Genomic DNA, 25,030 nt, shown 5'->3' with positions numbered 1-25,030 from the left:
GTTTTCCAGTTTCATCCATGCCCCTACAAAGGACATGAACTCATCATTTTTTATGGCTGCATAGTATTCCATGGTGTTTATGTGCCACATTTTCTTAATCCAGTCTATCGTTGTTGGACATTTAGGTTGGTTCCAAGTCTTTGCTATTGTGAATAGTGCCGCAATAAACATACGTGTGCATGTGTCTTTATAGCAGCATGATTTATAGTCCTTTGGGTATATACCCAGTAATGGGATGGCTGGGTCAAATGGTATTTCTAGTTCTAGATCCCTGAGGAATCGCCACACTGACTTCCACAATGGTTGAACTAGTTTACAATCCCACCAACAGTGTAAAAGTGTTCCTATTTCTCCACATCCTCTCCAGCACCTGTTGTTTCCTGACTTTTTAATGATGACCATTCTGACTGGTGTGAGATGGTATCTCACTGTGGTTCTGATTTGCATTTCTCCGATGGCCAGTGATGATGAGCATTTTTTCATGTGTTTTTTGGCTGCATAAATGTCTTCTTTGGAGAAGTGTCTGTTCATGTCCTTCGCCCCCTTTTTGATGGGGTTGTTTGTTTTTTTCTCACAGATTTGTTAGAGTTCATTGTAGATTCTGGATATTAGCCCTTTGTCAGATGAGTAGGTTGCAAAAATTTTCTCCCATTTTGTAGGTTGCCTGTTCACTCTGATGGTAGTTTCTTTTGCTGTGCAGAAGCTCTTTAGTTTAATTAGATCACATTTTTCAATTTTGGCTTTTGTTGCCATTGCTTTTGGTGTTTTAGACATAAAGTCCTTGCCCATGCCTATGTCTTGAATGGTATTGCCTAGGTTTTCTTGTATGATTTTCATGGTTTTAGGTCTAACATTTAAGTCTTTGTTTTGGCTTTCTCTTAAACTAACTTGGAACTACAAAACTGATTGATGGTTTTTAAGAAAAACTAAACAATTTTTAATTTTTTGTATTAGTGATTAACTTTTTTCTGCATGTAAGTATGGGACTTAAAGAACCAATAGGAAGTTCCTTATGATTCATCAGGAGGGAAAATTCAGCATTTTTGTGTTAAAGATTAGCAATAAATTTTAAAAGCAATCATTACATCAATGTATATGTTTTGATTAATAATAATGCTAGGCTAGGTGCTATGGCTTACACTTGTAATTCCAGCACTTTGGGAGGTCAAGGTGGGAGAATTGCTTGAGGCCAAGTGATTGAGACCAGCCTGAACAACATAGCAAGACCCCAACTCTACAAAAAATTAAAGTATTAGCCAGGTGCAATGCTGCCTGCTTGTAGTCCTAGCTACTCGGGAGGCTGAGATAGGAAGAAGACGAGCCCAGGAGTTTAAGGTTACAGTGAATTATGATTGCCCCACTGCACTCCAGCCTGGCCAACAGAGTAAGACACTGTCTTAAATAATAATAATAATAATAATGCTAAATATTAGTTCTGATATTATGATGATATTTAGTAAAATTAAGAGTAATAAAATGATCAAAGTAAATTATATAAAAATTTTATCATTATTATTATTATTTTTGAGATGGAATTTTGCTCTAGTCACCCAGGTTGGAGTGCAGTGATGTGATCTTGGCTGACTGCAACCTCTGCCTCCAGAGTTCAAGCGATTCTCCTGCCTCAGCCTTTCAAGTATGGGATTACAGGCACCTGCCACCACACCCAGCTAGTTTTTGTATTTTTAGGAGAGACAGGGCTTCACCATGTTGGCCAGGCTGGCCTTGAACTCCTGACGTCAGGTGATCCACCTGCCTCAATCTCCCAAAGTGCTGGGATAAAGTATAAGGAAATAATTCAATTTTCCTAAACGGATAAACAACGAGAACAACAAAACTCAAAACAAAACAAACACAAAACAAAACATTTTGTTTTCCAAAACTCCTTCTCACCTTGGTTTCTGTCTTGCCCCTCAAGCCAAATAACATCACTACAGAATTATTTTCAAATAAGCTTTTCTTCACACACTAAAATAGAGACTTGTCCTTTGTCCTTGATTTATGATTAATTTTTAAGGAAGAGTGCTCTAGGATAGCTTCCTTGTTAGGGCTCTAGATGAAAGAAAGTAAATAAGTACACTGAAAATTGCCCTGAGAATATCCTTGTCTGGTTTCAGACAAAAGCACATATTCTATGTATTTTCTTAAAAGTAATTTACTTAAACAAATTATATAAATGTACTGAATTATATGTTTACTTAGTAAATTAAATAATAATAATACTTAAATTCCCAGATAAGATGTTAATTGCAGCCTCTAAAATATAATTTAAAATAATTATTTTCTCTATTTAATAACTATTATCAAATTATATGGTGCATGCTCTATCTCATATAACAGGAAAAGTAAAACTTAAATATTGCTAAACAACAACCAAAAAGTATCATATCCAAATAGCCCTTATAACTTTGCAACACAGGAGCAGTTTCATTCTGTTAGAAGATGGTAGTACCTTAAACTGACATAAACTCAAATAATGTTATAAATTTTGTTTTTGTTTTTATTTTGTAATCATCTATAAGAAAACTCTTAACTTTTTTTTACAGCCCATTAAAAATGTGCTATATTTATAGTCATTAAATGGTTAAAGGACACTAATAATACAAAATAAGTAAGCTATAAGGAGCTGAATTTTGGTTTAAAACACCAAATTGAAATAAGAAGATATTTGTAAAAACCAGGGTTGTCTAGTCTTTTGGCTTCCCTGGGCTACGTTAGAAGGAGAATTGTTTTGGGCCACACATAAAATACATTAACACTAGCAATAGCTGATGAGCTAAAAAAAAAAAAAAAAAAAAAGTCACAAAAAAGTCTCATAATGTTTTAAGAAAGTTTACAAATTTGTGTTGTGTCACATTCAAAGCTGTCCTGGGTCAAGGTGTCCTGGGTCACATGCAGCCATGGGCTGTGAGTTGGACAAGCTTGGTATAAACCTAGATACGGGGGACTAATGTTTGTACTGGGTTCTGAAATAATATATCTTAAGCAACTTTGTGGCTGAGGCCCATTAGTATTTTTTTCTTTTTCTTTTTCTTTTTTGAGATGGAGTCCCACTCTGTCACCGAGGCTGGAGTGCAGTGGCATGATCTCGGCTCAACACAACCTCCACCTCCCGGGTTCAAGAGATCCTCCTGCCTCAGCCTCCTGAGTAGCTGGGATTACAGGCATGTGCCACCACACCCAGCTAATTTTGTATTTTTAGTAGAGACGGGGTTACTCCATGTTGGTCAGGCTGGTCTCGAACTCCCGACCTCAGGAGATCTGCCCACCTCGGCCTCCCAAACTGCTAGGATTACAGGCGTGAGCCACCATGCCCAGCCTAGTATTTCTTTAGACATAATAGTATTGCTTTCCCCTGACCTTAAAAGGGATAGCTTAATGTTCCGATGCAGCAATATTTCCTCAATTAAATGCTTAATTTAATGAAGTCTCCTTAAAAATTAGTTAATTTATAAGGCATATCAACCTGTGTGTTGATATTTATCATCTAGAGTTACAACTCATATCTAAGAGAGCTAATATATTTTTTTCAAAACTCACTGTTTTATCAAAGGATTTCACTCTACACAGTAAGTAAAGCATATATTTTGTCGACTGTGAAAAAATTTTCCTCTGTCTATATTGCACATCTCTTTAGCTTTATAAACGCATGCTTCATTCCAACATTTGTATGGCCAGCATTGCAGAAGCAAATTGACTGGAAATGTGTAATCGCCTTTTGTCCTGCATAAAATCTGTGCACTCATTAGGTGTGGGAGATAACTGACCAACCACACCACATATGGGAAGAAAGAAGCATACACACTTTGCACATTCTGACAGTGTCCTGATGAACTGGAAATGGGCCCTAGGAAAGGAGTGAAGACAGAAAAATAGTTCCCTATGGAAGAAGTTAAGAATTTCTCTAATAACAGAATGAGTGAGCAAATCAAGAGAACCACAGCTCTGCTACTGTTTAAGAGACTGTAGATAACAATGTAAACACTTCAGGGAAAGAACCATTTATTTCTTCTATTATCTTACTGGGTAAAAGCTGTAGTTTGGTGCAGTTAACAGGAGTCCTTTCAAACAGCTTATTTTTTTTCTTGCATTCTATGTCTCTTAATCAATGAAAGGAATTTACTATATTTCTCTCAGTGAATAAACTGAATTTAAAAAAATGTTAAATACTTCCTGATAAGAACCTTAGAAAGTTACAATTCAGGAAAAATGGACTATCTTCTTTCCTGGGAATATTTATTTTGAGAAGACACTGACAAGCGAATATGCATGTTACTTATTTGAAGGAAGAAAAGGAGCTTTTCTCTCTGAGTTATGGATCCAGGTTTAGCTTTGAATTTTATCAAAACTCATAAGCCATAGTGTGCCTAAAACAGACATCATGTTGGTTAATGAATGGTTCCTGAATCTGAGAATCAGTGGACATTAATTAGAGTCCCATTCAACCGCCAACAAGTTAAAAGGCTTTAGATACATTATTTAATCTGTTTAAGCATCATTTTAATAACATGAAGAAGAAAACAAATCTCAGAGATGAAGTGTGAGTAATATAAAAAGAGAAAGCTATTTTGAAAAGTTAAAATAGCTATACCTATAATCTATGTGCAGAGTATTACAGGTTTCTAAACCTGTAATATTCGAAACCTGTAATACTTTAGAAATCTAAGACAGTAATCCATAAATGTGTTTATATTCTTCATCTTTATGTAGACAAAGCTTTTCCTCACTTGGGTGAATTTCACTACCATATAATGCAAGACACCTAAAATTCATGCCATAAATATGTGGTATATTACACAGGAAAATTTACTTTCATTTTTAACTGAAAAATATTAAAATAAAATCCATATACTTATTAGACAGATTCGTAAACCCCAGCATTTCAATATATCTGCTGGCCTAATAATCACAATAAGAAAAAAAGTTGTAATCTGTTTATCCCTCTGGCCCTATTTAGCCCACCCAATGATTATAGCAGATGTGAATTAAATATAGATATATTTGCAATTAGAGTGAAAGACAACACTGACAATATATGAACATAGACCTGCCAGCTTCGTAAACGTTAATGCCATAATAGTCTCAATTCTGCAGTCACCATTGCTGGGTTAACATTCGTTTGCTGTCAGCACTCCTATGTTAAAACAAATTAGCTAGATGATTAATGAATATCAAAATCAGCATGTGGATTCTCTGCACTGAAGTCTTACTCAGCGTGAAATCCACTGGTTTCCAACTTAGTGAGATAATTTCTGGATCAAAATAATTCCCCTATGAACCTCGGAAGCATGTGGAAAAATGCTTCCAACCAACCATGGAATTGCATGGGATTGCTGGGCAGAGTAAGCCCCTTTCTTCGTAACAGAGGTGAGGGTTTTGTTGTTGTTCCTGTGATGTTTTTCAGACAAAACAGAAAGGGGTTAGTTCATCAAAAAATGAGCAGATTCAATACAAAGTTAAAAACGAAAAAAGTCTGAAGAACAAAAAACTGTAATCTTATAGAATGTTTTTCAAACAAATCATATTATGGACTTTATTAAGAGGTAAAGGCAAAAGTTCATGGATGTCCTGTTACCCCACTTCCACTTGCCAAAAGCCAAAGCCTTTTCTTTTTGTTTTGTTTTGTTTTGTTTTTGACATGGAGCTTTGTTCTTGTTGCCCAGGCTGGAATGCAATGACATGATCTTGGCTCACTGCAATCTCTGCCTCCCGGGTTCAAGTGATTCTCCTGCCTCAGCCTCCCAAGTAGCTGGGATTACAGGTGCACACCACCATGCCCAGCTAATTTTGTATTTTTAGTAGAGAGAGAATTTCTCCATGTTGGTCAGGCTGGTCTCGAACTCCTGACCTCAGGTGATCCACCCGCCTCAGCCTCCCAAAGTGCTAGGATTACAGGCATGAGCCACCGTGCCCAGCCAAAGCCAAGCCTTTTCAATATTCTTCTTTGAAACCAATTAGCATCCAGAGATATAATATAAAAAGGCATATAAAATTAGCTTTGAGATAAGATTCATAAGCCTATATTATTCACATTTATTAAATAGACATACACACATATGTATATGTATGTGTGCATATACAGTTTTATACATATCAAACAATAATATATACATAATTATAAAATTATATATAAAAATAAAATTATATATAACTATATATAATTTTGTTTCATACGTATAAACTTTGTGTATGTACACATATATATACATATAACCATATATATAACTTGTTATATATTATTACATAAACATCTACATAAACATTGTTTTATATATATATAAAAAACATTGTATATATAATATATGAAATATATATAATATATGAAACATTGTTTTATATATGTACAGACACACACAAAAAATTGGTTAAGGTTATCCATCAGATTTCTCTACTATGATTACTGTATTTCCTTTTACAACAAATAAGTATATTGTGGAAAAACAATTTGAGACTATGCAAATATCCTGTTTCTCATTATAATTTTCCTATTATTTTTAGCATCTATTAATGATTCTTGTTTGTAACAATTGTTATGTGTGTGCACACTAAATGCTGATTTTATATTTCCAACGTTCCTTCTATGTTTATTAATTGGAGTTCTAGGGTAATTAAGAGCTTTTCTTTTTCCCTTGGTTATTTATATGTTCAATTATTTATATTAGTTTGAAGTTACCAACATTTATTGCATGGATTATAATCCATCACTATTTATTTTTTTGTTCATAATGCCCCCAAATTCTACCATTGGGAGCTCCCTCCAGTTGGCTCCTGTGTCATTAGACATGCCTCTAAAATTCTTTGAAAACCTCTGTATTTTTCAGCCCAAGAAGACATTCCAGGTTTATCTTATACTTTCCCTATCCCACTCCCTGCTCCAAGGAGTCTTGGTACATTTTACTTGAAAATGATATTTAAAAACCAAGACTTGGACTTTAAGTATTTAAAAACCAAGACTTGGGCCTTTGACATACTCCTTGGTCCTGGGATATGACTGTTTTGAGGCCCTCTTAGTTGGTGGAGCTAGGAAGTATGTACATGAATATTTGTTTATCTGTCTAGATTTTTAAAATAAATTCATACACCTCTGATTTCGGTCCAACACCACAAGGCTTATTCTTGCCTTCCCAACTTTCCTTACTTATAACTTATTTCTCCAACAGTATGAAACCTGGCTCCCATGTTCCACAACAAATTTACCTGTTTTTCTGAATCCTACAATACATATAAAATAACTTTTGTGGTATTAACCTGTTTACTAACTACAGTACAATATTTGCACAAACTTCTTTTGTCTTTAGCCTTACAGTACAGGTACTAGTTACTGAAGTTAGTTCTCTTCTTCCCACCACATTTATTGCGGTTATGTCATTTATTAGTAATACAGTTATAGGTTCATTTGTTACTGTTTGTATTCCATTTGGGATTCTTCCAAAAGATATGGGTGGTTTTATTTGTTGATTCATTGGGTATGTATATACAAAAAGGCATACTCAGAGAAATGTCACTCTTTTGTTATCTCTAATGCCCTCTCCCTAGACCCCAATCTTTCCATGCCGTTTAAACCCACCCTCTTCAGGTGATCAGATAAGAATGTTAAAATAGGCGATTAAAGCACTCAAGAAATTAAATGACAAAATGGTGAATATCAGCACAGACTGGAAGTTCTACCGAGAGGAGAAGAAGTCATTATTCAAAAAAGATACTTGCACACACATGTTTATATCAGCGCAGTTCACAAATGCAAAATCATGGAACCAACCCAAATGCCCATCAATCAACGAGTGGATAAAGAAAATGTGATATATAAATATATATACATATATATGATGGACTATATATACACACATATATATGATGGAATACTACTCAGCCATAAAGAGGAATGAATTAACAGCATTTGCAATGACCTGGATGAGATTAGAGACTATTATTCTAAGTGAAGTAACTCAGGAATGGAAAACCAAACATTGTATGTCGTCACTGATATGTGGGAGCTAAGCTATGAGGACGCAAAGGCATAAGAATGATACAATAGACTTTGGGGACTTGGGGGGAAGAGTGGGAGGGGGTGAGGGATAAAAGACAACAAATATGGTGCGGTATATACTGCTCAGGTGAAGGATGCACCAGGATCTCACAAATCTCCACTAAAGAACTTACTCATGTAACCAAATACCACCTGTATCCCAAGAACTTAAGGAAAAATAAAATAAAAAAAAAAGAATTAAATGGGATTATCGAACCAAAAGATAGAAAAACTGAAATTAAGAAAGGCTGAAGGGGTTTCACTACTGATTAGGCTGTTGAAATTGTGAAACATCATTGTTTCTGCCCAAACAATGATGTTAAACTAAAAATTCCTCTTCTTTAATGACATTGAAGGTCCGTAGACACAATGAGGTCTTAATGATTGATGTTGCAGATCAGAGCAAGCTCTTTCTGGCTGAGGGATGCCCAGCAGTCATTTTCACATGAGGGAGTCGTTGTCCTATCTGGTGGCATGTGTGTGCCCCACAAAAGCCCCTTGAAGTAAGACCTGTTGGTGCAGCGTTTGGGAATGCTGTCAGATGACAGATTTTGGCTATTAATCCCTTCAGGGTTTGCTTCAGCTGCAGAAAGCCAACTCGCCCAAAGGCATACTTTTCTTGGAGTGGTCCGTATCCAACGACTGAGACACATTTTGGCCCAACCCAGGAAAATTGTGACTGGCCATTTGATTCTAGAACTCTTTGTGGGGTTGGTTGAGGCTATTGGGTCTGCATTGTAGGTTGACTTCCCTTTCTGCCTAAATCTGCTTTTTCCCTCTCCCTTCCACGGATGTTGGTTGTTAATAAACATTCTATCCATTAGACTCTGTCTCAGAGATTGCTGCCTGGGGAACTTCACCTGTGGCTGTTAATGCCAGGAGTGTCCAAGAAAGCGAATATTCAAGTCGGGTTTTGGAGCTCAATTGCCTTCTTCCCAGGTGGCAGTGAGGACCCTATCCTTGGTGATAAGTGGCACGTAGCTGGTGGCACAAGGTGACAGTGCAGTTGTGAAAACTTTCATTAGTGATGAATGCTGATGGTACACACAGAAGGGAAAGTTCTAGCTGCTGAAACGCATCAGCCAGCCTTTGAAAGTTCCAGAGAAATAGTAACTAAAAAGACAATGGTTGGGAGGCCGAGGTGGGCAGAACACCTGAGATCAGAAGTTCAAGACCAGCCTGGCCAACACAGCAAAACCCCATATCTACTAAAAATACAAAAAAAAAAAAAAAAAAAAAAGCCAGTCATAGTGGTGGGCACCTGTTATCCCAGCTACTTGGGAGGCTGAGGAAGGAGAATCACTTGGACTTTGGAGGTGGAGGTTGCAATGAGCTGAGATCGCGCCACTGCACTCCAGCCTGGGCGACAAGAGTGAAACTCCTTCTCAAAAAATAAATAAATAAATAAATAAATAAATAAATAAATAAATAAATAAATAGACAGGGGATTAGATTCCTGTTGCTAAACTTTAGAAAAAGATAAGGAAAGATTAAAATCAGTTAACTGGCCATTGAAAGACCAGTGTAAACATCAGGGTATTTTTTTGTAGGAAGCAAGGAGGCTCTGCAAAGTGGCCTGCAGTGAAAGTGCAGAAAAAGCTGAAGATGGGGCCCAGGACTTAATCATCAGAGGAGCAGAGCTCCTAAGGTTAAACTTCCAGCCATGCAGGCTTGCAATGCCAAGGTCAGAAGAACGAAACACTGAAACATGGGATGAGATATCTACGTTGAAAACCCTGAACCCTGAAAACCTTAAATATGTACATTTCCCTGAAAGTTCTGGGCCTTCAGAAGGGGCCCATCCTTCCCCATCAAGAACCCCTTTCCCATCAAGATCCCCTTCCCTTGTAGACAATCCAAAGGCCTCTTCCTTGTGAGGCAGGGATGTGGCTCAGGATCTGACCCCTCCCTCCTCTCTTGCCATTAGGCCTATCACTAGGGAGAGGTCACAGGATGTCTCAGGCTGAAAATGCAGACAATACAGGGCCTGAAAATGGAGGAAAAGGCCTATACCACAAAGGATTGCCATTCCCAGAGAGTGCATTCTGGCAGGAGCCAGGGGTGCATGTGTGGGGCTGGATTCTGAGTGTGCTTGACAAGGGGAGCTCTGAGCATAAGACTGGATAAGGGAGAGTTTATAATTTATTTACACTCTTCCAAGATACAGAATTTACTACCCTGCAAGGACTCCTAGAAGCATGAACAAAATGATGGCCTGCACCTCCTCGCTTCCCTAGGCTAACTGAGGGAAAATGCCAGAAGTACTGTAGCAGACAGTGGAGGACGGGCTAAAGAACTCAGGGTATGGTGCTTGCTGGAGTGGATATATTATGTAAGGATAAGAAACTCAACAGATGATCATATTGGATGTAAGGTATGGAAGTTCTGCTGTTTACTGAGGTCATCAGGAACGCACTGCATCACTGAGAAACTCAGCAGTGTCCCCTCTCTGCAGACCAGGGCTGGTGGGAAGCCATTACAGAAAGAGGCATGGCTAGCATTGCGGATGATAAGGCTCTAGAAAGATAGGTGCCAGGTCAGAAGCCTGGTGCATGGTACCATAATGAGAGGTAAGGTTGGAGGAGCTGTTCCCAACTGTATATGAAGAAGAAGATTTTAGCAGCTCAAGAGTAGACTCCAATGAACCCGGAGATGTGACGTCCAGATTCCCTTTCAAAGAAGCACTGTTGCTCCAGTTGTTGGGAGCACTGTCAACCCTCTAGAAGTTGCTTCAGCTACAGAGTCACCTTGCCCTTCCCAAAGCAGCCACATTTTATGACTGACTGAGGCAGGAGTATAAAGGTCTGGGCATTTTTGCACCATGTAGGAAAAATCTAACAGGCATTTCAGTTTCATAGCTCTCTGTGTGGCTTGCTGAGGCAATTAGGCCTGTATTGCAGCTCGACTTCTCCTTCTGCCCAGTCCTGCATTCCATCCTCCTAGGTTGAATGGTCCCTATCCCTCAATCCCCCAAAAAATGTAAACTCACTTCCTAATCCCTAGAACCTGTGAATGTCAACTTGTTTGGACAAAGGGTCTTTACAAATGTGACAAAGTTAAGAATTTTAGGTGAAATGATCCTGGATTATCTGGGTGGGCCCTAAATCCAATGATATCTTCTTATGAAAGACACACATGGGAGAGACATACAGGGAAAAGAGCAGGCCATGTGAAGGCAGAGATTGAAGTAGCAGCCACAGGCCAAGGAATGGTGGTAGCCAGCAGAACCTGAAAGTGGCAAGGCACAGAGTGTTCCCCAGAGCCTTTGGAGGGACAGCAGATCTTCCCACACCTTGATTTCTGACTTCTGGCCTCCAGATACATAAGACAATAAATGTCTGGGGATTTTTGTTGTTGTTGTTTGTTTGTTTGTTTTGAGGCAGATTTTCGCTTTTGTTGCCCAGGCTGGAGTGCAATGGCATGATCTCAGCTCACTGCAACCTCCACCTCCCAGGTTCAAGCAATTCTCCTGCCTTAGCCTCGGATTAGCTGGGATTATAGGCATGCTCCACCACACCTGGCTAATTTTGTATATTTAGTAGAAACGGGGTTTCTCCATGTTGGTCAGGCTGGTCTCAAACTCCCGACCTCAGGTGATCTGCCCACCTCAGCCTCCTAAAGTGCTGAGATTACAGGCGTGAGCCACCGCATCTGGCCCAAATGTCTGTTGTCTTAAGCCACCTGGTTTGCGGTACTTTGCTGTGGCAGTCCCAGGACACTAACACACCTCCCTCCACAGGTGCGAGCCCAAGGGCACGTCCAATGAACTTACTACACACTGGGCTCCATCTCAGAGCCTGCTTCCCAAGAACTCGACCTGTGGCATGGGTGGGGCAGTGGCCAGCCACAATCACAGAGATTTTTCCATAATGAGAAGACTCTTGTTGAAGGTTTACCCTAGGCTGGAATGACAAGAGAGAATCTGGAAGGTACCAGAGTAGGTAGGATAGTAGCCCCTCAAGGATATCCAGGTTCAAATCCATGAAACTTTTGAATATGTTAGGTTCCATGGCAAAGGGGAATTTAGGTTGTTGATGGAATTAAGGCAACTCATCAGCTGACCTTAAAATGCAGAGATCATTCTAGTTAATTCAATGTAGTCACACAGGTCCTTAAAGGTCAAAGAGAGAATTAGATAGCACTAGGGAGATGGCAGTGTGGGGACTCACATTGACATTGTTGGCTCTGAGGAATAAGGTAGGGGCCATCAGCTAAGGAATGCAGCTCTAGAAGTTGGAAAAAGCAAGGAAATGGATTTTCCCTCAGAGCCTCCAGAAACAAGTGCACCCTGCTGACATCTTGATCCTAGTCCAGTGAAATCTCCATCAGGCTTTTGATCTACCAAAGTCCAAGATAATGAGTCTGCATTGTATTAAGGCATGAAGTCTATGGTAACTTGTTATAGCAGCCAGAGGAACTGGCTCTGTAAAGCTAGCCCCAAATGTAAAGCTACACCCTCCAGATTCGACAATTCTTTCCTACTTTTTCTGAGTTAGTGGTGATTAGAGCTATCAGTCTCACTGTGCCTGTGTCATGGACTGGAGAGGTCAGACCTCACCTCCAAAAGATAACTAAAAGATAACTCAAGTTAATTAAATCAGAACCCCAAATACCACCCAGATGGCATCCTGAGGAGATCAAAGAGATGTACTCCTGGAGAAGCTGGAAAGGAGAAATATATCTTACAGGCTTTAGTAGCTTGGTGAAACATTTGCAGAGCCCTGATGGAGGAATGGGCCTGACCTCACTCTCAAGAGAACCAGTTCTGAACTGGAACTAACCAAAGCTGCTACTGATCCACTACCCAGCTTAACTCCTAGTGAGATAGAAGAGATCACCCCTTCACTTTAGCTGTTTGACAAAAACAGGTGTACCATTTTGGGGAAAATTGTTATTTGATTCAGTCTCTTCTCTTCTGTACATAATATATATCATAAAATATAAAAAGTATAAGACATATGAAGAAGCAGGAAAATGTTATCTATAATTTAGTTTAAAAAAGCATCCATAGAAGCAGACCTACAGATGCAGATGACATAGATTTTGAAATTAGAGACATGACCTTTAATAATCTCTTTTCTTAGAGAGATATTTAGGAAATAATCTCTTATTTATTTGAAGCTTCTAATTCTCTCAGTTTTTTTTCACCTATCAGATTGACAAAAAAATTCAAAATCTTCACAAGATTGGCAATATTGTAAGGCAGCAGGCACTTTCATACATTGCTGGTTGAAATATAAAATGTTATTATCCCATGGAGGACAATTTGGCAATACTGGGCTAAACTACTAATGCATATATTTTTCTTGACCTGTGGATTTCACGTTTAAGAATATACCCTGAAGATACATGTTTAACAATGTGGAAACGCATATGCAAAAGTTATTCATTGCAGTATTGTCATTGTAAAATATTACAAACTACCTAAAGTGTAGAATGAAGAAGACTGCTTTCACTGGCCAAGTCTGAGATAATTTAAGCATTAAGGTAGATAAGAAAAATAATAGTTGGTTGAATAAACTATGGTACATGCATACTGTGGGGTACTATTAACTGATTTAAAAAATGAGAAACATCTCTATGAACTGAAAGGGAGATGTTTCCAGAATTTATTTTAAAGTGAAAAATGAAAAAGAACATATGCAGTATGCTACCTTTTGTGAGAGAAAGAACAGAAAAAAAGAAAAAGTACACATATCTGTATAATTTTGTAAAAAGAAACAGAAGACTGATAATATACAAATGAATGAAACTGGTTACTAATTAGGGAAGGAGATGAAAGGGTAGGGTTGCAGGGGAGGGGAGGAAATGATGTTTCTCTGAGTATATCTTTCTATACAATTTTGACTTTTAATTGTATGCTCATCCTTTACATATCCAATAAAATGAAATTACAAGGGTGGGAGAAAACCCCAAACTAAATGCAAACAGTAACAAGTGAATGTCACGGCTTTCAATGAGTGAAGTAACATCCCTAAGGAAATTAAAAATTCTTTTTATTGTGGTAAAATATACATAACATAAAGCATATCATTGTAACCATTTTAAATCTGTATCTATTGAAAGATTTTTCTTTTTTAAGAGACAGGGTCAAGGTGGCTGGTAAGATGGTCAAATAGGAATAGCTTCAGTCTGCAGCTCCCAGTGAGATCAACACAGAAGGCAGGTGATTTCTGCATTTCTAACTGAGATACCCAGCTCATCTCACTGGGACTGGTTAGACAGTGGGTGCAGCCCATGGAGGGCAAGCTGAAGCAGGGTGGGATGCTGCCTCACGCAGGAAGTGCAAGGGGTCAGGGAACTCCCTCCCCTAGCCAAGGGAAGCCATGAGGGACTGTGCAGTGAGGAATGGTGCATTCCGGCCCAGATACTATACTTTTCCCATGGTCTTTGCAACCTGCAGACCAGGAGATTCCCTTGGGTGCCTACACCACCAGGGCCCTGGGTTTCAAGCACAAAACTGGGCAGCCATTTGGGCAGACACTGAGCTAGCTGCAGGAGTTTTTTTTCATACCCCAGTGGCGCCTGGAATGCCAGGGAGACAGTACCGTTCACTCCCCTGGAAAGAGGGCTGAAGCCAGGGAGCCAAGTGGTCTAGCTCAGCGGACCCCACCCCCACAGAGCCCAGCAAGCTAAGATCCACTGGCTTGGAATTCTCACTGCCAGCACAGCAGTCTGAAGTCGACCTGGGACACTCGAGCTTGGTGGCAGGAGGGACGTCCACTACTACTGAGGCTTGAGTAGGTGGTTTTCCTCTCACAGTATAAACAAAGCCACTGGGAAGTTTGGACTGGGCGGGACCTACCACAGCACCACAAAGCTGCTGTAGCTAGACTGCCTCTCTAGATTCCTCCTCTCTGGGCAGGGCATCTCTGAAAGAAAGGCAGCAACCCCAGTCAGGGGCTTATAGATAAAATTCCCATCTCCCTGGGACAGAGCACCTGGGGGAAGGGGCGGCTGTCGGGGCAGCTTCAGCAGACATAAATGTTCCTGCCTGCCAGCTCTGAAGAGAGCAGCGGATCTCCTAGCATAGCACTTGAGCTCTGTTAAGGGACAGACTGCCTCCTCAAATGGGACCCTGACCCTCATGCCTCCTGACTGGGAGACACCTCCCAGCAAGGGTCGACAGACACCTCATACAGGAGAGTTCCAGCTGGCATCTGGCAGGTTCCCCTCTGGGACAAAGCTTCCAGAGGAAGGAACAGGCAGCAATCTTTGCTGTTCTGCAGCCTTTGCTGGTGATACCCCAGGCAAAGAGGGTCTGGAGTGGACCTCCAGCCAACTCCAGCAGACCTGCAGCAGAGGGGCCTGACTGTTAGAAGGAAAACTAACAAACAGAAAGGAATAGCATCAACATCAACAACAACGACGTCCACACAAAAACCCCATCTGAAGGTCACCAGCATCAAAGACCAAAGGTAGATAAATCCCACGAAGATGAGGGGTCCAGGAATTCTAAACAAGCCTGGGCAACATGGCAAAATCCCGTCTCTACAAAAAAATATAAAAATTAGCCAGGCATAGTGGTGTGCACCTGTAGTCCCAGCTACTTGAGAGGCTGAGGAAAAAGGATTGCTTGAGCCTGGGAGGTTGAGGTTGTAGTGAGCCGAGATTGTGCCACTGCACTCCAGCCTAGGTGACAGAGCAAGATCCTGTCTCAAAAAATAAAAAAAGTTATACATACATACAAATATTAAACTCATTCACACCTACTAACAATACATGCCACATTGAATGTGTACTTTAGCTGTATCAATGTTATAATATTATGTAACATTACTACACCTTGTTAAATATCTCATATTGCTTGTTCTGACACATTATTTTACACCCAGTATTTTCACTCAATTTAGCCTAAAAGGTGGAGGTAAAAGATAATTTCACTTCTTTTAGGCTTGTGTTTATCTGTTATAAAAATCTGGTAAATTAATAAGAAGAAAACATAGTGTATCTTTTTTTTAATTCCTGGATTAGCTTTCCATCTATTTTATTTTTAGGCTGGAGTGCAGTGGCACCATCTTGGCTCACTGCAACCTCTGCCTCCCAGGTTCAAGCAATTCTCCTTCCTCAGTCTCCTGCATAGCTGGGATTACAGGTGCTCACCACCATGCCCAGCTAATTTTTGTGTTTTTAGTAGAGATGGGGTTTCACCATATTATTTTTTTTTAAAAAAAAAAAATCAGTGCATACTCATTGTAGTAGATAAAACCATCTCATTGCAATATTGCCTTCTTAAATATTGCTCCTGGTAACTATACCCTAGTGCCTATTAGGTGGCAATGATGTTTGGGCTAAAATCTCAATGGTGTCATGAGTGAGATCAAATAAGAAAGACGTGTGTATTTTCTCTGCTAATGAAATACCCTAAATACTTAGACCCTTTTCATCACAATGTATCCATTAATAGACAGAAAATATGCATGTGTCCGGCTGTTCCTTTACACTTTCTTCTGTATTGCATTTTACTTTTTAAATATCTATCTTTTTAAACATCTATCTTTTACTACTTCCTAGATCACATACCTGATTGGAATCAGAGTAAAATTCAACCACAGGTCACTGGCATCTGTAATCAAAATATACCTCTAGAAGTTTCTTGTTTGTTTTTCTATCTGTACACATGTGGTCTAGAGACTTGTGGTATTTAAAAGCATATATGGTTAAAATGCCCAGCTCAATAATTTTTGCAAAAACATCTCTTTATTCCAGAAAATACATTCAGCTCTATACATGAGGCAATATATTTGCATAAATGTTTTGCTTCATCCATAAACACATATTGCAAATAAACAAAAACATATTTAAAAAACATAAAATTCATCAGCAATGGTGAACATGCTACATCGGGTGTGATGTTAAGAATCAGTTTTTATTATTAACTGAATTATGTGAATTCTGAGTCCTCTCTCACTGTCAGAACCCTCTAGAGTATTTAAAAAAATAGAAATATACTTTTCAATGAGGACAACCAGCATTTCTGCAATCATAGCACAATGTAATAGTTTGAATGATAATGCCAGCATATCTATATCCTAGTGAGAATGTAAGATGTTAGCCACTTATTTAGATAGCTAATGTAATATGATCAACTCCAATATCTTTTTTGCTAGGGGGAAATCAAGTTCCTGTTAATCTTCTTTCAAGGCATAAAGAATGAAGAGAAAAATAGACCCCCTAAGACGTTAAAATTTTAAATCATATTTAGTAGGTTCTACTGTATTTGAAATGCCGTATTCTCCCTTCCCACACTTCACTTGAAGTTAGGAAATAGATTTACAATTTTCAGTGTTTATTAAACTAATACTGGTCAAAGTTAAACACACTCTTTGTAAAATGTAAGTCCCTGGTTCCTTCTGAGTGATTACATAAAGAACTCTTTGGCCCTTTTAAGACATTAGCTTCCATTGTAGCAAAGGTTTTACTTCTCAAGGCCACTAAAGTATGGATTGACTGTTCAGTGGCTCTTAAGCCAAATTACTTTTAATTTCTATTTTATCTTAAAGTGTACACATCCAGAATGTTGTATAGGAGCGTCCCTTATAACACTCCCACCACACACATACATACACACTCAGCCCCACACACACCAAACCTGCTATACTTAAGAGGTAGCCACAATCCAATGTCTTTCTTCCCACATTCAGTGTTCAGCTAGGTCTCTGAGACTTTCCTGATTTCCACTACACACCTTCCTCACTTCAGCTTGTTTCTGATTTGGAGACACCACAAAATCTTGGGAGAACCTTGTTTGTGTACAGGATTTAGTATTATTTTGCTAGCATTCTTTCCCCATCAACCAAGAGACGTTCATTCTGACAAATGCCATCCTCCCAACTTAAAGTCCATAAAATGTTGTTACTGTTGAAATTTGTTTCCTTTAAAATAATATTTTACTGTAATTTAGGCAAACAATAAATATGCCTCCTCCCAAGAGTAACACACCAAAGTTATGCGCAGAAGAAAACTGATGATATTCTCCTCAGACTCTGTCTGTTTCACACCCTCTCTTCCTATAGTCTGTGCTACCTGTGCCTTAATTTACACATTTGTCTTTAGGAACTGGTGCTTGAGAGTGCCTTTAATATTTTTTATCTTAATTAATCACATTTTTAAATCAAGAAAACCTAAAGTTGCCAAAGAAAAAACAGAATTTAAAAGGTTATGAGGTCTGCAAAGGTCTTAACTAACTTCAGACCTTAGGAGAGATTAGATTTTTTTTTTTAATTTTATTATTATTATACTTTAAGTTTTAGGGTACATGTACACAACGTGCAGGTTTGTTACATATGTATCCATGTGCCATGTTGGTGTACTGCACCCATTAACTCGTCATTTAGCATTAGGTATATCTCCTAATGCTATCCCTCCCCCCTCCCCCCACCCCACAACAGTCCCCGGAGTGTGATGTTCCCCTTCCTGTGTCCATGTGTTCTCGTTGTTCAGTTCCTACCTATGAATGAGAACATGCGGTGTTTGGTTTTTTGTCCTTGTGATGGTTTGCTGAGAATGATGGTTTCCAGTTTCATCCATGTCCCTGCAAAGGATGTAAACTCATCATTTTTTATGGCTGCATAGTATTCCATGGTGTATATGTGCCACATTTTCTTTACAGAATATTGCCAAATTCCAATACAGAAGGTGTTTTTGTTGAATTGTCTGATCACATAGAAAGGAGTGTGCAGGGATTTCAACATTAGCTATAAGTTAAATGAGCAATTAGACAAAACTCTTGAGAATAGTGTTTTTGTCTGTTTCCTGACTTTGTTACTTCGAGCGCAGTACTTTATCTCCACGGTTAGGATTTGTCTCTTACCAAAATATAGAGCAGGACTAGATAAACTACAAAGACTTTTCTAACACTAAGACTCTATAATACTGTAATTTACTTTCAGCATAGGCATATATACGACTATACATGCTGCTTACCCAAATGACTAATGACATAGTAAATGCTGATATAATCTGGTTTATTGCCTGGATTTGGAAATATGATTGGTCTATCACAATGTATTAGGTATCTAGATTGTACAATTTATGTGGACATACTCATATGGCTTAGTTTTATTTTAAAGCAGATGTTAGTCAATTCTCAATACTATTGGGAGTAAACGTCCCATCCTAAAGAAGAAGCTGAATTAAATGACAAAGCAGCTTTCTTGATTAGTACGGTTCCCACATGACACCTAAGAAACCTCCTCCACTCTGTTTATTTGGACTGGATTAGTCTCTACTAAAGTCAGAAATGCCTGAAACTGTGTGCTTGCCCTTGAATGGTCAGTTTTTTGGAGTAAAAACTATTTCCCATGTATTATATTTCACTCAGTGACTTGCATGCATTGAGTGTGTTTTGAATCAGAAACTTTCTCAATAACTACCATGTTTTTATATTTCATTAAATGAGTGTCATTATTTTAATGTTGAGATAGAAACCTGAGTTTTGGAACTATTAGGAACCTACATTAAGGCCATGCAGCCATAGAATGGTTGAGCTAGAATTTGACACTTAAACCTGGGTTTCCTCCTATCTCACTACCCTACCTTTAGACACACAGAGGCTGACAGTCTTCTTTGCTCACTAGGTAGAGACTAACCGTCATGTTCTTCAGTTGAACTTACCAGACTAACTCCACTTGAGGGACACACACACACACATGCACACACACACACATGCACACACACACGCAACAAGCAAATTTGTTTATCTTTCAACCCATCTGGAAATATCATGTTATAAGTAAACGAGAGTTATCAAAAGTTACTAAAGATGTGTCTTGCAATAAATCCCTTTAAAATCAAATGTGTTTTTATTGAATTCTGTTTTGCACACACTGAACAACATTAGAGCCATTCTTCAATGCAGTTAGCTTTTTTGGTGTTGGAAAAGTATGTTTTAAAGAAGAACCATTTGGAAACTTTTATTAAAGCAAAGCAAGCAAGACTGGAAATTGAGGGGAAGCAGGTTGCAATGCTGAGGTAGAAAGGTATCCCATATAAGCTCATTTATTTTTTATTTGTTTTAATATTTGTTTATCACAAAATCTAGAATAATGGGGCTTTGAGGTCCTATGCTAAGGAAATAGAAGGAAATTAGAGTGCATTGTGTCAGGGGCACATATTGCCACCCTCACCAGGAAAGGAAAAGGAATCCGAGAAACCTCAGGACAATTAAACTTTGATTTCCACATCCTTACTGACAATGTGCTACTTACTTGCTATGGGAGTTACGGCCCTTGTCATATCACTGCTCCTACAGACAGGGAATGGACCAGATGTATGCAATTTAATAAGTTTACATACCTAACTACTTGGTTATTGATGGCTGGGTGGTGCTGTGTCATTTTGAATAATGAAAAAGCTTGCATTATAAGTTAAGGTAAGAAAGAAAGTTTGGATGCATAAGGTAGTAAAAAGGGGTTGAACTTTTTTTGGCATTTATTGAGTTAATTGTGTTTTTTCCCCCTTAACATACCCTGAATAGTTATATAATATAAAAAGCTCTTTTTCATATCCCTCAGTGTGTGTTGGGACTCCACATATAGAATACCCCCACCCCCCGCAAAAAAAATTTAGTCGGTGCCAAAATCTACATTTTCATTTGGCGAACTAGTTAAATCTATTCATAATCTGGTGCCTGAATCAAATTTCAGAGCCGACTAGACTGCCTTGGCTCCTGGTTTCTGTTGCTCGACCTGTCTCCAACTGAATTTAGCTATGATGTTACATCTTTAGCTGTAGAAAATTTCTAATAAGGGTGGCCTGTTTTCCTTTGCCACTGAAGGCTTCATACACAAGATTCAGCATTTCCGAGCAGGGGCCCAGTTGGAGCCACCATGAAGCCTTCTTTGGAAAGAAACTCCCTGTTTCTTTAACTTTTTCCCTTTTTTTCCCCCCTCTAAATGTTCGCTTTAACGGCTCTAACACTACATAAAACTTATATACTATATAGTGAACAAATTGTGTAGAGAGTATTGTCAGGAATTATGAGAGAAAGCATGAGGATCCAAGGAATTAATTGTGAAATTGTGCAGGATTTTTATGTTTGTAACACAGGAAGTGCAGGTGAAGACCGATCAGGAACAAGTTGGGGTGTCCTGTTATCTAGAATGAGAGTAACTTTTTTCTCAAGAAAGATTCAGATAAAGATGGAAAGAGAAGCAAAGTAGAGAAGAGGGAGAAGATTGGAACATCAGTTGCCAGAATACAATGCATTTGGAGACCTAGTTAAAATGAGAAAATAATGAATGGATTGTTGAACATTAAGAGGGTTACTGTAGATCTCGGTTTACTGCAGACAGTCCAAATATGGTATTGTTATCCTGTCTGGTTTACATATTGGGGATAGATCACGTGATCATCCTATGCATTCGTCCTCTAGGAAGCCCATGATAAGTAAGTATGTTCATGTATTGTTTTATTTGATCATAAGAAATATTGGTGAGTTTTTTTTTTCTCAAAGGAATGGGAAGTTTTGTTATTCCAGGAAAATATCAAACAGAATGTCACATCACTATTTGTTTAAATACTGTTGTGGAATTCTGTTTCCCATCATGTTAGACATAGTTATTAGAAATCAGAAGTCGGCAAGATAATAAATGTTTTGGTCTCTGTCACAGTTACTGAACTTGGCCAAAGCAGCTAGTAAAAGCAGCCACAGATAATATGTTAACAAATAGGCATAGCTATGTTGCAATAAAACTGTATTTATGGCAGCACAGTGGCTCATGCCTGTAATGTCAACACTTTGGGAGGCCAAGGTGGGAGGATTAATTGAGCCCAGGAGTTTGAGACCAGCCTAAGTAACATAATATGATCTTGTCACTACAAAGATTTTTTTAAAAAATTAGCTGAGCATGGTGGCACAAATGTGTAGTCCCATCTACTTGGAAGGCTGAGGTGGGAGGATCACTTGAGCCCAGGAGGTCAAGGCTGCAGTGAGCTATCATTGTGCCACTGCACTTCAGCCTAGGTGATGGAGTGAGATCCTCTCTCTCAAAACAAAACTTTATTTACAAAAAAATATTGGCCAGGTACGGTGGCTCACACCTGTAATCCCAGCACTTTGGGAGGCCAAGGCTGGTGTATCACCTGAGGTCGCGAGTTCGAGATCAGCCTGACCAACATGGAGAAACCCCATCTCTACTAAAAATACAAAATTAGCCAGGCGTGGTGGTGTGCGCCTATTATCCCAGCTACTTGGGAGGCTGAGGCAGGAGAATCGCTTGAACCCGGGAGGTAGAGGTTGCGGTGAGCTGAGATTGCACCATTGTACACCAGCCTGGTCAAGAAGAGCAAAGCTCTGTCTCAAAAAACAAACAAAAAAATGACAGGCCATATTTGGCTCGTGGACTATACATTGCTGACCTTTGATTTAGAAGAATATTTAAGGTCATGAGAATATGTTGAGGATATACTGATAACTGCAAAAGCAGACTGCAATGCAATATGAACTATGTTGTTAGTACGTTTATATGAAAAAAACTAAATAACCCACAGTAGCCTAATATATTAAGAGATTTCCTAGGGTTATGAAATCACTAGTGATTTAGCTGTGCTTGTGTGTACCCACATAATTTTCTCAGCTTTCTGGGTGTTTAGCACTGAGAGCTTTTTAACTCTTGTACTAAGGATAAGGGGGGCAAGGAGGGTATGGAAAAGTACCCCAGGTCATGTTGTCACTGTTGCATGTTGATTATCTCTAGAGCATGTTGTTATACCTAAATACATAAAAACAGGCACCCAGGTAGGGGATTCAGGCTCCAGCTTTAGCCATCTGGGGTCCTGATACTGTAATTTAACCGCTTCTTGTCTCAGTGTCTTCTTCAGTCTAAGAGGACAATAAAACTTTGTTCGTGGAGTGCTCATGAAGACTGGGCTGCTCTATGTAAAGTTTCTAGAATAATTTCTGACACATATTCCATGAATACAATTCTTTATATAACCTGTACTGGATAAGAGTATCTGATATTCCTCTCACTGAAGGTTTTAGTGGTTTCCTGCATACATTTTGTAAATACTTTGATTTTCCCGATTGATAACTATTAAAGAGATACCAACCATGTATTGTTATTTGTTGATGTTATTAGTATTTCAAATTCCCATAAAGTTGGCCTGGTGATAACAATGAAAGAAAAAAAAACAATCTCAACAGAAATAGAGTAATTCTTTATTGTTTATATAATAACATAAATCTTAAATAGCTAAACTTTGAAGGAAGACATCCATGGAGTACTAAATAATACACTCAGTATGATTTCAGTTTTAGTACATGCCATGGCTAACTTTTTGTGTCAAAATGACTTGGGCCAAGAGGTACCCAGATTAAACATCTCCAGGTGTGTCTATGAGGATATTTTCAGATGAGATCAGCTTTTGAATCAGTGGACTCAGTAAAATAAGATTGCTCTCTTCAATGCAAGTGGCTTCATCCAATCCATTGGGGATCTGGACAGAGCAAAAGGCAGAGGAAGGAGGAAGACACTTTTTTTGTTGTTGTTTTTTGTTTCTTTTCTGCCTTACTGCTTGAGCTAGAACATCTCATCTCACCTTCTTCTGCCCTCAGACTGGGATTCGTACCATAAGCTCCTGCCTTTGGACTTCAGTTGAATTACACCACCAGATTTCCTAGGTTTCTGGCTTGCAGATGGCAGATTGTGGAACTGCTCTGCCTCCATCATCATGGGAACCAATTCTTCATAATAATCTCTCTCAATCTCTCATTCTCTCTCTCTCTCTCTGTCTCTGTCTCTCTCTCTGTCTGTCTCTCCCCTCCCCTCATTGGTTCTGTTTCTCTGGAGAATTCTGATTAATATAGCACACTTATTAAAAATGTTTTCTAAATGCTATTTTATAGCAAACCTATCATCTTCCTAAGGATTGTAGCCTATGTGAGACTTTTTCACTATATTCCCATATCTGCAATGCCTGGTATCTTACCCTATAAAAAGTTGGAAAGGAGCACACTTTTTTCCCTTATATAACCACAAATATGTACCAGTAAACCTAAGAAATTGCTTTCATATTTTGAGCGATGATTTTTTTTCCTTCTTAGAATTTCTCTACGAATATTGTCAGAGAAAATGCATTAGCACTGCAAAAAGTAGAAATAGTAACCATTTTCTGCTGTATGCAGCAAACAAGAGTGCGATGCAGAATACTGGGAGTGCAATAAGTGATAGAAAAGTGAACAGTGGTTAAGAAAAGCAGATTCTCATTAGCCAAGGTTAGAATCTCTGCAGCGAGGATAACCCTTATAGAAGATATTTTTAAACTTTCCTGTTTCAGTATTTTTTTTAAAAAGTCATTATATTTTTTCTTGCTCATTTTTTATGATAAAGCTTTTTTTAGCCCTCTCATGGCATTTCTCACATTTACTCTTTTTTGTTATAAATTTTTTTCTTTATAAAATGCCACGACATTTGTGTGAATCCTTTGGTCAACCTAAACCCTAGGGCTATAGTAAAAGGTCATAAATGATTCCTCCTGCCAATAAAATTTAAGTCAATTTTCTATAAATTACGTATCCTTGCTGCCTTTTCTATTCTCAGCCACATTCCTACTTTCCATGTAATTGTCGTTTTCTTCTTCTTTAACATCCTAGTTGGAAATCTTTTGGGCGTTCTCTTTTTCTAAAATCATCACTGTGATAATATTGGTATCTTATATTAGATGAAGAGAGCAAGGGTTTGTGTCTGTCTTGCTCATAACTGTTTCTGCTATGCCCGCTGCCTAGCACATGGCACATTATAGATGCTTGATATAGTTTGGATGCAAATCTCATGTTGAAGTGTAACCTTCGATGTTGGAGGTGAGCCTAGTGGGAGGTGTTTTGGTCATGGGGATGGATGTTTTATGAATGACTTGGTGCCATCCCCATGGTAACGAGTGAGTTCTTGCTCTAGTAGTTCATTTGAGAGCTGGTTGTTTAAAGGAGCCTGGCACCTCCTTCCCTCTCTTGCTCCCTCTCTCACCATGTGACACACCTGCTCCCCCTTCACCTTCTACCAT

Source organism: Hylobates moloch, unplaced genomic scaffold, assembly GCF_009828535.3.
Source record: "Hylobates moloch isolate HMO894 unplaced genomic scaffold, HMol_V3 SCAFFOLD_15, whole genome shotgun sequence".
NCBI lineage: Eukaryota > Metazoa > Chordata > Mammalia > Primates > Hylobatidae > Hylobates > Hylobates moloch.
Note: the sequence above shows the minus strand (reverse complement) of the source record.